This window comes from Balaenoptera physalus (genome assembly GCF_965194825.1).
Source record: "Balaenoptera physalus genome assembly, contig: SUPER_1_unloc_25, whole genome shotgun sequence".
Taxonomy (NCBI): domain Eukaryota; kingdom Metazoa; phylum Chordata; class Mammalia; order Artiodactyla; family Balaenopteridae; genus Balaenoptera; species Balaenoptera physalus.
In genome coordinates this window covers 356,324-367,302 of record NW_028126574.1, presented here as the reverse complement: position 1 = coordinate 367,302, position 10,979 = coordinate 356,324, and the positions used below count along the sequence as shown (strand labels likewise).

The following is a 10,979-nucleotide window of genomic DNA, read 5'->3' as shown; positions in this document are numbered from 1 at the left end:
TTATTGCCTGTACACCACTCCTCTTGCAAAGTGGTCTTCCATTTCCCTTTCATTTGACCTAGATCGGCTAGGAGACCTAGAGAAAGATCGGGATGGCTTGTGATTTCTCTCTTGGGACAGGGATCTCTCTCTTCTCCTATATCTAGAAAGGGACCTGCTCTGGCTGACGGAGAAGGCTCTCCATCTTGGAGATGTGTGGGAGGTGGAGGACTCCTCCTCCGATAATCATCTCGAGGGCGACGACCCCAAGAAGGAGGCGGTCACGATTTCGACTTCTCTTTTCCCCATTCGACAGGTCCACTCTTACTCGGCAGCCACATAGTGTTCTCCCATCTAGTTCTCGGACAGCATCAGCTGCATCTCGGGGATCTTCACATTCAACAAGAGCGAAGCCAGGAGGGTTTTTAGCACCCCACACACTTCAGAGTGGTCCATAATAGCCTAAAGCTCGTTCCAATTCAGCCTTGTTACCACTGTTTCCAAGATTCCCTACATAAACTTTACAGTCCAATGGACAGGAATCACGATGCAAGACCCTCGTGGCTCCTGGGTTTCACGGGCCACAGGGTGGTCCCGGGCCTCTAGAATCTGGCAGCTGAATCTGCTTACACAAGCTATCCTGTGGGGATGCTTTCCCACCTATGTTCCAGCCCGGGGCCCTGCTGTCTTGGCCCAGCCTCCCGGGTGAGAGGGTGAACCCCAGCTCCCTGGAGCAGACACTCAGAGCCCTGGTGACCGGACTCACAGCTGACGGGGCTGGAGCAGCGGCTGGACATTTGTGGCCAGCCTGGTGGTGTTTGGCCCCGTCTGCAGTTCCAGTTCCAGCTGAGAAAGAGCCTCCCTGTGTTATTTTCTCCTGGTTGTGTAAGGATCCCCGGTGTCATTTGACAGAAGTGTAGATGGTGTGTTCTTTCTCTCTTTTCTCCCTGCTTCCTCTCCTCCCTCTATCCCTCCCTCTCTCCCTGTCCCTCTTTCCCTGTTCCACTCTCCCTCTCCCTCTTTCCCTCTCCCTCTCTCTCTCTCCCTCTCTTTCTCTCCATCTGTCTCTCCCTCTCTCCCTCCCTCTCTCCCTCTCCCTCTCTCTCTTTCCCCTCCCTCGCTCCCTCTCCCTTTCCCTCTTCCCTCTCCCTCTTCCCTCTCCCTCTTTCCCTCTCCCTCTCTTTCTCTCCATCTGTCTCTCCCTCTCTCCCTCCCTCTCTCCCTCTCCCTCTCTCTCTTTCCCCTCCCTCGCTCCCTCTCCCTTTCCCTCTTCCCTCTCCCTCTCTCCCTCTACCTCTTTCCTCTCCTTCTTTCATCTCCCTCTTCCCTCTCCTCTCTCCCTCTCTCCCTCCCTCTCCCTGTGCCTGTTTCCCTGTCCTTGTTTCCCTGTTCCGCTCTGCCTCTACCTCTTTCCCTCTCCCTCCCTCCCTCCTTCTCCCTCTCCCTCCACCTCCTTCCCTCTCTGGAGAGGGAAGGAGGTGGAGGGAGAAGAACAGAGAGCAGGAGAGGGAGGGGGAGAGGGAGAGAAAGGGGGGTAGAGGGAGAGAGTGATAGAGGGACGGAGGGAAAGACATCTCTCCCTCCCTCCCTCTATCCCTCTCTCCCTCCCTCTCTCCCTCTCCCTCCCTCCATCACTTTCCCTCCTTCTCACTCTCCCTCCCTCTTCCTCTCCCTCTCTCCCTCCCAGAGAAGGAGAGACAGAGGGAGAGGGAGAGGAGGGGAGAGAGGGACACGGAGAGGGAGGGAGGGAGGGAGACAGAGAGGGAAGCAGGCACCCTCTGTCCTTCTCCCTCTCCCTACCTCCTTCTCCGACTCCCCCTCTCCTTTGCTCCCTCCCTCTCCTCTTCCTCTGTCTCTCCCTCTCCCTCCCTCCCTCTAGGAAAGGAAGAGGAAGGGAGGGAGAGGGAGAGAGGCAGGTGGAAGGAGAGGGAGAGGGAGAGATGTCTTGCCCTCCTTCCCTCTCCCTCCCTCGCATTTTCCCTTCCTCTCTCCCTCCCTCTCCCTCTCCCTCCCTCTTTCTCTCCCTCTCCCTCTGTCTCTCCCTCTCCCTCCGTCTCTCCCGCTCCCTCACTCGCTCCCAGAGAGGGAGAGATGGAGGGAGAGGCAGAGACCAGAGAGACGGGGAGAGGGAGGGGGGAGAGAGGGAGAGGGAGAGGGAAGAGGCAGAGAGGGAGAGAAGGAGGAGAGAGGGAAAGAGAGGAAGGAAGAGACCTCTCTCTCTCTCCCTCTCTAATTCTCTCCCCTCTCTCTCTCCCTCTCTCCCTCTCCCTTGTCTCTGCCTGTCCCTACATCTCTCCATCTCTGGGAGGGAGTAAGGGAGATGGAGAGACGGAGGGAGAGGGAGAGCTGGAGGGACAGGGAGAGGGAGGAGAGGGAGCGAGGGAGAGGGATAGAGGGAGGGAGAGACGGATAGAGGGAGTGAGGGAGAGATATCTTTGTCTTTCCCTCCTTCCCTCTATCCCTCTATCCCACTCCCCCCTCTCTCTCCCTCACCCCCTCCTTCTCCTGCTCTCTGTCCTTCTCCTTGAAACTCCTTCCCTTCTCCCTCCTGGCCCTTTTAGGCCACTCAAGCAAGCAGGAAATGCAAATCAGCACTACAAAGAAGTCTCACTTCACAACGGTCAGAAGGGCCATCCTAAAAAAGTGTAAAAACCAGAAATGCAGGACAGGCCAAGTAGAAAAGGGAGCCTTGTTAGGCTGATGGGTGGGATGGAAATTGCCAACGGCCACTCTGGAGAAGAGTATGGGCTTTCCTAAAAGATCTAAAAAACACAGCTAGAGAGCATATGGCACTTCCACTCATGGGCGTATAAATTGGGAAAACTAAAAATCAACAAGACACAGGCACCCCAAAGTATAGGGCTGCTCTGCTTACAAGAACCTCCACTTCGGTACACCTTAGATATCCCAGGAAAGAGAAAAATGGATATAGAAGTTGCGGTACTTATGTACAATGGAATATCACTCAGCCATGAAATCAATGTCATAAGGCTAGTAGCAGCGTGATGAGTGGATTTAGGCACGAAGATTCTAAGTGAAATAAGTCAAAAGGAAAAAAACACCTTTCAAAAGATATCACTTATAGAGGAAATGTAAAAATCGCTACAGATAAACTGAATTACAAAACGGAACAAACTCACACATTTAGAAAACACACTAGGGCTGCTTAATGGGAAAGCTGAGGTGGGGTGATGCATAAAACAAGGGTATGAAATTAGCACAGATACCGTTCCATAAACCAAATATGTGATAGAGAAGACCTATTCCTTGCTCAATGAACTGGACTCAACACCCTCTATTCACCGCACAAGAATATATCTGACTAGTAAGAATCTTAAAACCTATGTACTGAAATCTCTAAGTAAGAGAAGCAAGTGGGTGTAAAGCAGCATAAACACAGCATTGAAAATCAGATAAACCCCATTATAAAAATAAATTCCAAAAAAATAAAGACAGTGAAAGAGAGAGACATACTTACAAAATTCGTTCGGGGGCTGTGATGCAACCTGGATTGACCATATCTAGACCCACAGCTGAATGAGACATAAGGCTGGACACTCGTCGGGTTGCGAGGTTTGGTGAGGTTGGGTGCACAAATGCAGACCCGTTAAAGTAATACTGCGTGGTAATCATTCCATGGGCCCAAAATCTCCAGGTTCAAGGGAATCTTCTTGCAGCAAAAACATGTATAGGAAACCCAGAGGATGGTACATCGTGTGATCGGGAAAGGTTTCTAAAACGCACCTCATTTCTCATCTCCTGGTGCTCTGGTTCGCCATTCCAGCCACTTTCCTAACAATCTCCGCACTTGGAGTATCACCACCTTTAAGTTCCTGTTTCCTACAGGTTGCAATTTGTCCTGAGGATGAATGGGAAGAGGGGGAACCAATGAGAGACTAGCTCTAGCTATTCGGACAGGCACTGCTCACTCTAATTTCTCATCAGGAAGAAGAATTAACCATAGGCTCAGCCTGCTTCCCCGAACCAGAATAGGGCCTGAAGCAATCCTGCGGTTTTGCAGCCAGCTCCCAAAAAAGCGAGTTGAAAAATGGAGCTCAGTGACACTACAATGCACAAACCTGCAGAGTTACAAATGATAACTATCGTACAAAAATATATTGAGGGAAGGCAACAAAGAGGATCTGAAAGTAAGGCAGAATTGCAGGAAACAGATTTCAGGAGGTAGATTCGAATGTCCTTTAAAGCACATGAAAAGCGGCAAAACGTTGACAATGATGCACTTGGCCAAAAAGGGCGTATGCGTTTTTTCCTGAACATATTCAGGAAAAAACGCAAAGGCCCTTTTGGCCAAGGAAGCAAGCGGGAAATGCAAATCAGCCCTACAAAGAAGTCTCACTTCCCAGCGGGCAAAAGGGCCATCCTAAAAAAGTGTAAAAACGAGAAATGCAGGACAGGCGAGGGAGAAATAGGAGCCTTGTTACGCTGATGGGCGGGATGTAAATTGCCAACGGTCACTCTGGAGAAGTGTATGGTGTTTCCCAAAACATCTACAAAACACAGCTAGAGAGCATAGGGCACTTCCACTCATGGGCGTATAAATAGGGAAAGCTAAAAATCAACAAGACACAGGCACCACAATGTTTACGGCTGCTCTGTTTACAAGAACCTCCACTTCGGTACAACTTAAATATCCCAGGAAAGAGAAAAATGGATAAAGAAGTTGAGGTACTTATGTACAATGGAATATCACTCAGCCATGAAATCAATGTCATAAGGCTAGCAGCAGCATGATCAGTGGATTTAGGTACGATGATTCTAAGTGAAATAAGTCACACAGAAAAAGACACTTATCATAAGATATCACTTATAGAGGGAATGTAAAAATCGCTACTCATGAACTGAGTTACAAAACAGAACAGAGTCACACAATTAGAAAACACACTATGGCTGCTTAACGGGAAAGGTGAGGTGGGGTGATGCATAAAACAAGGGTTTGAGATTAGCACAGATACCGTTCCATAAACCAAATGTGTAATAGACAAGACCTACTCCTTGCTCAGTGAACTGGACTCACCACCCCATATTCACCACACAAGAATATATCTGACTAGTAAGCATCTGAAAACCTATATATTGATATCTCTCTGTAAGTGAATCCAGTGGGTGTAAAGTGCCATAAACATAGCAGTGAAAATCAGCTAATCCCCATTATAAAAATAAATTACAAAGAAAGAAACAAAGACAGTGAAAGAGAGAGAAATTCTTACAAAATTCTTTCAGGGGCTGTGATGCAAACTGGATTGACCATATCGAGGTTCACAGCTGAATGAGACATAAGGCTGGACACTCTTGGGGCTGCGAGGTTTGGTGAGGTTGGGTGAGCAAATGCAGACCCTTTAAAGTAATACTGCGTGGTACCCATTCCATGCGTCCCAAATCTCCGGGTTCAAGGGAATCTTCCTACATCGAAAACATGCATAGGAAACCCAGAGAATGGTACACCATGTGATCGGGAAAGCTTTCTCAAAAGCACCTCATTTCTTATCTCCTGGTGCTCGGGTTCGCCATTCCAGCTGCTTTCCTAACAATCTCCCCAGTTGGAGAATCAGCACCTTTAAGCTCCTGTTTCGTACAGGTTGCAATTTGTCCTGAGGATGAATGGGAAGAGGGGCAACCAATGAGAGACTAGCTCTAGCTCTTCGGACAGGCACTTGTCATTCTAATTTCCCATCAGGAAGAAGAATTAACCACAGGCTCAGCCTGCTCCACGGAACCAAAATAGGGCCTGAAGCAATCCTCCGTTTTTGCAGCCAGTTCGCCAAAAGCGAGTTGAATAATGGAGCTCAGGGGCACTGCAATTCACAAACCTGCAGAGTTATAAATGATAACTATCGTCCAAAAATATATTGAGGGAAGGAAACGAAGAGGATTTGAAAGTAAGGCAGAATTGCAGGAAACAGATTTCAGGAGGTAGATTCGAATCGCCTTTAAAGCACCTGAAAAGCGGCAAAACGTTCACAATGATGCACTTGGCCAAAAAGGGCGTATGCGTTTTTTCCTGAATATATTCAGGAAAAAACGCATACGCCCTTTTTGGCCAACCAAGCAAGCGGGAAATGGAAATCAGCACTACAAAGAAGTCTCAATTCCCAGCGGTCAAAAGGGCCATCCTAAAAAAGTGTAAAACCCAGAAGTGCAGGACAGGCCAGGGCGAAATGGGAGCCTTGTTACGCTGATGGGCGGGATGTAAATTGCCAACGGCCACTCTGGAGAAGTGTATGGTGTTTCCCAAAACATCTGAAAAACACAGCTAGAGAGCATAGGGCACTTCCACTCATGGGCGTATAAATAGGGAAAGCTAAAAATCAACAAGACACAGGCACCACAATGTTTACGGCTGCTCTGTTTACAAGAACCTCCACTTCGGTACACTTTAAATATCCCAGGAAAGAGAAAAATGGATAAAGAAGTTGTGGTACTTATGTACAATGGAATGTCACTCAGCCATGAAATCAATGTCATAAGGCTAGCAGCAGCATGATCAGTGGATTTAGGTACGATGAGTCTAAGTGAAATAAGTCACACAGAAAAAGACAATTATCATAAGATATCACTTATAGAGGGAATGTAAAAATCGCTACTCATGGACTGAATCACAAAACAGAACAGAATCACACATTTAGAAAACATACTATGGCTGCTTAACGGGAAAGGTAGGTGGGGTGATGCATAAAACAAGGGTTTGAAATTAGCTCAGATACCGTTCCATAAACCCAATACGTAATAGACAAGACCTACTCCTTGCTCAGTGAACTGGACTCAGCACCCCCTATTCACTGCACAAGTATATATCTGACTAGTAAGCATCTGAAACCTTATGTATTGATATCTCTCTGTAAGTGAATCAAGTGGGTGTAAAGTGCCATAAACACAGCAGTGAAAATCAGCTAATCCCCATTATAAAAATAAATTACAAAAAAAATACAAAGACAGTGAAAGTCAGAGAAATTCTTACAAAATTCTTTCAGGGACTGTGATGCAACCTGGATTGACCATATCTAGACCCTCAACTGAATGAGACATAAGGCTGGACACTCTTGGGGCTGCGAGGTTTGGTGAGGTTGGGTGAGCAAATGCAGACCCTTTAAAGTAATACTGCGTGGGACCCATTCCATGGGTCCCAAATCTCCAGGTTCAAGGGAATCTTTCTACAGCGAAAACATGCATGGGAAACCCAGAGGATGGGACACCGTGTGATCGGGAAAGGTTTCTAAAACGCACCTCATTTCTCATCTCCTGGTGCTCGGGTTCGCCATTCCAGCCGCTTTCCTAACAATCTCCCCACTTGGAGAATCAGCACCTTTAACCTCCTCTTTCGTACAGTTTGCAATTTGTCCTGAGGATGAATGGGAAGAGGGACAACCAATGAGAGACTAGCTCTAGCTCTTCGGACAGGCACAGGTCACTCTAATTTGCCATCAGGAAGAAGAATTAACCACAGGCTCAGTCTGCCCCCAGAACAAGAATAGGGCCTGAAGCAATCCTGTGGTTTTGCAGCCAGCTCCCAAAAAAGCGAGTTGAAAAATGGAGCTCAGGGGCACTGTAATTCACAAACCTGCAGAGTTATAAATGATAACTATCATCCAAAAATATATTGAAGGAAGGCAACGAAGAGGATTTGAAAGTAAGGCAGAATTGCAGGAAACAGATTTCAGGAGGTAGATTCGAATCGCTTTAAAAGCACATGAAAAGCGGCAAAACGTTGACAATGATGCCCTTAGCCAAAAAGGGCGTATGCGTTTTTTCCCGAATATATTCAGAAAAAAACGCATACGTGCTTTTGGGCCAACCAAGCAAGCAGGAAATGCAAATCAGCGCTACAAAGAAGTCTCACTTCCCAGCGGTCAAAATGGCCATCCTAAAAAAGTGTAAAAACGAGAAATGCAGGACAGGCCAGGGAGAAATGGGAGCCTTGTTACGCTGATGGGCGGGATGTTAATTGCCAACGGCCACTCTGGAGAAGTGTATGGTGTTTCCCAAAACATCTAAAAAACACAGCTAGAGAGCATAGGGCACTTCCACTCATGGGCGTATAAATAGGGAAAGCTAAATATCAACAAGACACAGGCACCCCAAAGTTTAGGGCTGCTTTGTTTACAAGAACCTCCACTTCGGTACACCTTAAATATCCCAGGAAAGAGAAAAATGTAATAAACAAGTTGTGCTACTTATGTACAATGGAATATCACTCAGCCATGAAATCAATGTCATAAGGCTAGTAGCAGCATGATGAGTGGATTTAAGTACGATGATTCTAAGTGAAATAAGTCACACAGAAAAAGACACATCATAAGATATCACTTATAGAGGGCATGTAAAAATCGCTACACATTAACTGTATTACAAAACAGAAGAGAGTCACACATTTAGAAAACACACTATGGCTGCTTAACGGGAAAGGTGAGGTGGGGTGATGCATAAAACAAGGGTTTGAAATTAGCACAGATACCGTTCCATAAACCAAATGTGTAATAGACAAGACCTACTCCTTGCTCAGTGAACTGGACTCAACTCCCCCTATTCATCGCACAAGAATATATCTGACTAGTAAGAATCTTAAAACCTATGTATTGACTTCTCTCTGTAAATGAATCAAGTGGGTGTAAAGTGGCATAAACACAGCAGTGAAAATCAGCTAAACCCCATTATAAAAATAAATATATTCAGAAAAAAACGCATACGCCCTTTTTGGCCAATCAAACAAGCGGGCAATGCAAATCCATACTACAAAGAAGTATCACTTCGCATTCATCAAAAGGCCATCCTGGAAAAGTGTAGACAGCAAAAATGCTGGACAGGCCATGGAGAAGAGGGAGCTTTGTTTCACTGATGACGGGGATGTAAATAGCCAACGGCCACTCTGGAGAAGTCTATGGTGTTCCCTAAAACGTCTAAAATACAGAGCTACAGAGCATACATCTCTTCCACTCTTTGCCGCATATCTTGGGAAAACCAAAAATCGACAGGACACAGGCACCCCATACGTTTAGTGCTGCTCTGTTTAGAAATGCCTCGATTTGGGTACAACTTACATGTCCTTGGAAGCAATAAATGGATAACGAAGATGTGGTACTTCTGTACAATGGAACATTACTCTGCAATTAAATCAATGAAATAAGGCCAATTGCAGCAACTCGTGGAGACTGAGGTATGATCATTCTAAGTGACCTAAGTCAGACATAAAAGGAGACTTACCATAAGGTATCACTTATAGATAGTATCTAAAAATGGCTACACATGAACTCAATTACAAAACAGAAACAGTCACACATTTAGAAAACACACTTATGGCTGCTAAAGAAGAAAGGTGGGGTGGGGTGATGCATAAACCAGGAGGTTGAAATTAGCATAGATACAGTTCCATAAACAAAATAGGTATTCGACAGGACCTACTGTATAGCTCAACGAGCTGGACTCAGCACACTGTTGTCACCGGAAAAGGATATATAAGACTGGTAAGAATCTGTAAAACAATTTATTGATGTCTCTCTTTAAGTGAATCAAGTGGATAGATGCAGAGTAGGAAGAAACACAGTATTGAAAATCAGCTATACCCCATTATAAAATTAAATAACAAGAACAAAAAAAAAGACAGTGAGAGAGAGAGAAATTCTTACAAAATTTGTTCAAGGGCTGTGATGCAACCTGGACTGACCACATCTAGACACAGAGCTGGATGGGACCTAAGGCTCTACACTCGTTGGTCTAAGAGGCTTCGTGAGGATGGGACAGCAAATGCAACACTTTTAGAGTAATACTGCCTGGCCCCCATTCCATGGGTCCCATATCTCCAGATGCAGGGGACCCTTCCTACAGCTAAAACATTCATGGGACATCCAGAGGATGGTACACCGTCTGATCGGGAAGAGTTTGGAAAAGTCACCCCATCTCCACTTCTCCTGGTATTCGGGTTCCCCAGCTCCTTTCCTTAGAGTCTCCCCACTTTGGGAAGGCAGCACACTCAACAGCCAGTTTTTCACGGCTTGGAATTTTCCGGTGAAGAAGGGGAATGGGGGGATGGAATGAGACACGAGCCTTAGATGTTTGGACAGGCATATGCCACTCTAGTTTCCTAATCTGGAAGAAGAATTTCCCTAGCCTTCAGGTGCCCCAGTAACCGGAATGGGTCTGTAGAAATCCAGCCCCTTTGTGTCTGCTTCCCTAAACAACAAGTTGAAAACCGGTGCTCAGGGGCACTGCAATTCACAAACATGCAGGGTTGTAATTGACACCTCTAATGGAGCCATTTCTTCAGCCAAGTATTCCTAAAGGCCTTGTAAGCAAGGCAGAATTGCAGGAAAGGAATTTCAAGAGGTAGTTTGCACTCGCCATTAAAGCACATGCAAAGCTGCTGAACATCGCCAATGATGCAGTTTGCCAAAAAGGCCGTATGCGTTATTCCTTAATATATTCAGGAAAAACTCTTACTCCATTTTTGACCAACAGAACAGGTGGGCAATGTAAATTAATACTACAAAGAGATATCACTTCGCACCAGTCAGAATGGCCAACCTCACAAAGTGTAAAACCTGAAATGCAGGACAGGGTGTGCAGAAAAGGGAACCCTGACAAGCTGATGGTGGGAATGTAAATTGCTAACAGCCACTCTGGAGAAGTGGGTGGTGATTCCTTAAAAATCTAAAAACCAGAGCTTCAGAGCATATGGCGATACCACTCCTGGGCCTGTATCTTGGAAAAAACGTAAATTGACAGGACCCAGGCATTCCAAAATTTATGCAGCCCTGTTTACAAGAGCCTCTACTTGGAAGCTACCTAAAAGTCCTTGGAAGGAAGAATGGATAAAGAAATTATGGTAGATATGTACAATGGAATATTACTCAGCCATGAAATGAATGAAATAAGGCCATTTGCAGCCACTCGGAAGGACCTAGATACAGTCATACTAAGTGTCATAAATCAGACAATGAAAAATATCATATGATATTACTTATCAGGGGAATCTAAAAATTGATAGAAAG

General features: G+C 46.0%; 1 pseudogene across 1 annotated transcript; it reads right to left on the bottom strand.

The window, feature by feature from the left end:
- LOC309650512 (serine/arginine-rich splicing factor 3 pseudogene) lies at nt 1–550 on the bottom strand (annotated as a pseudogene). Its single transcript has one exon. The product of its transcript is annotated as a serine/arginine-rich splicing factor 3 pseudogene (transcript).
- Nucleotides 551–10,979: the final 10,429 nt, after the last annotated feature.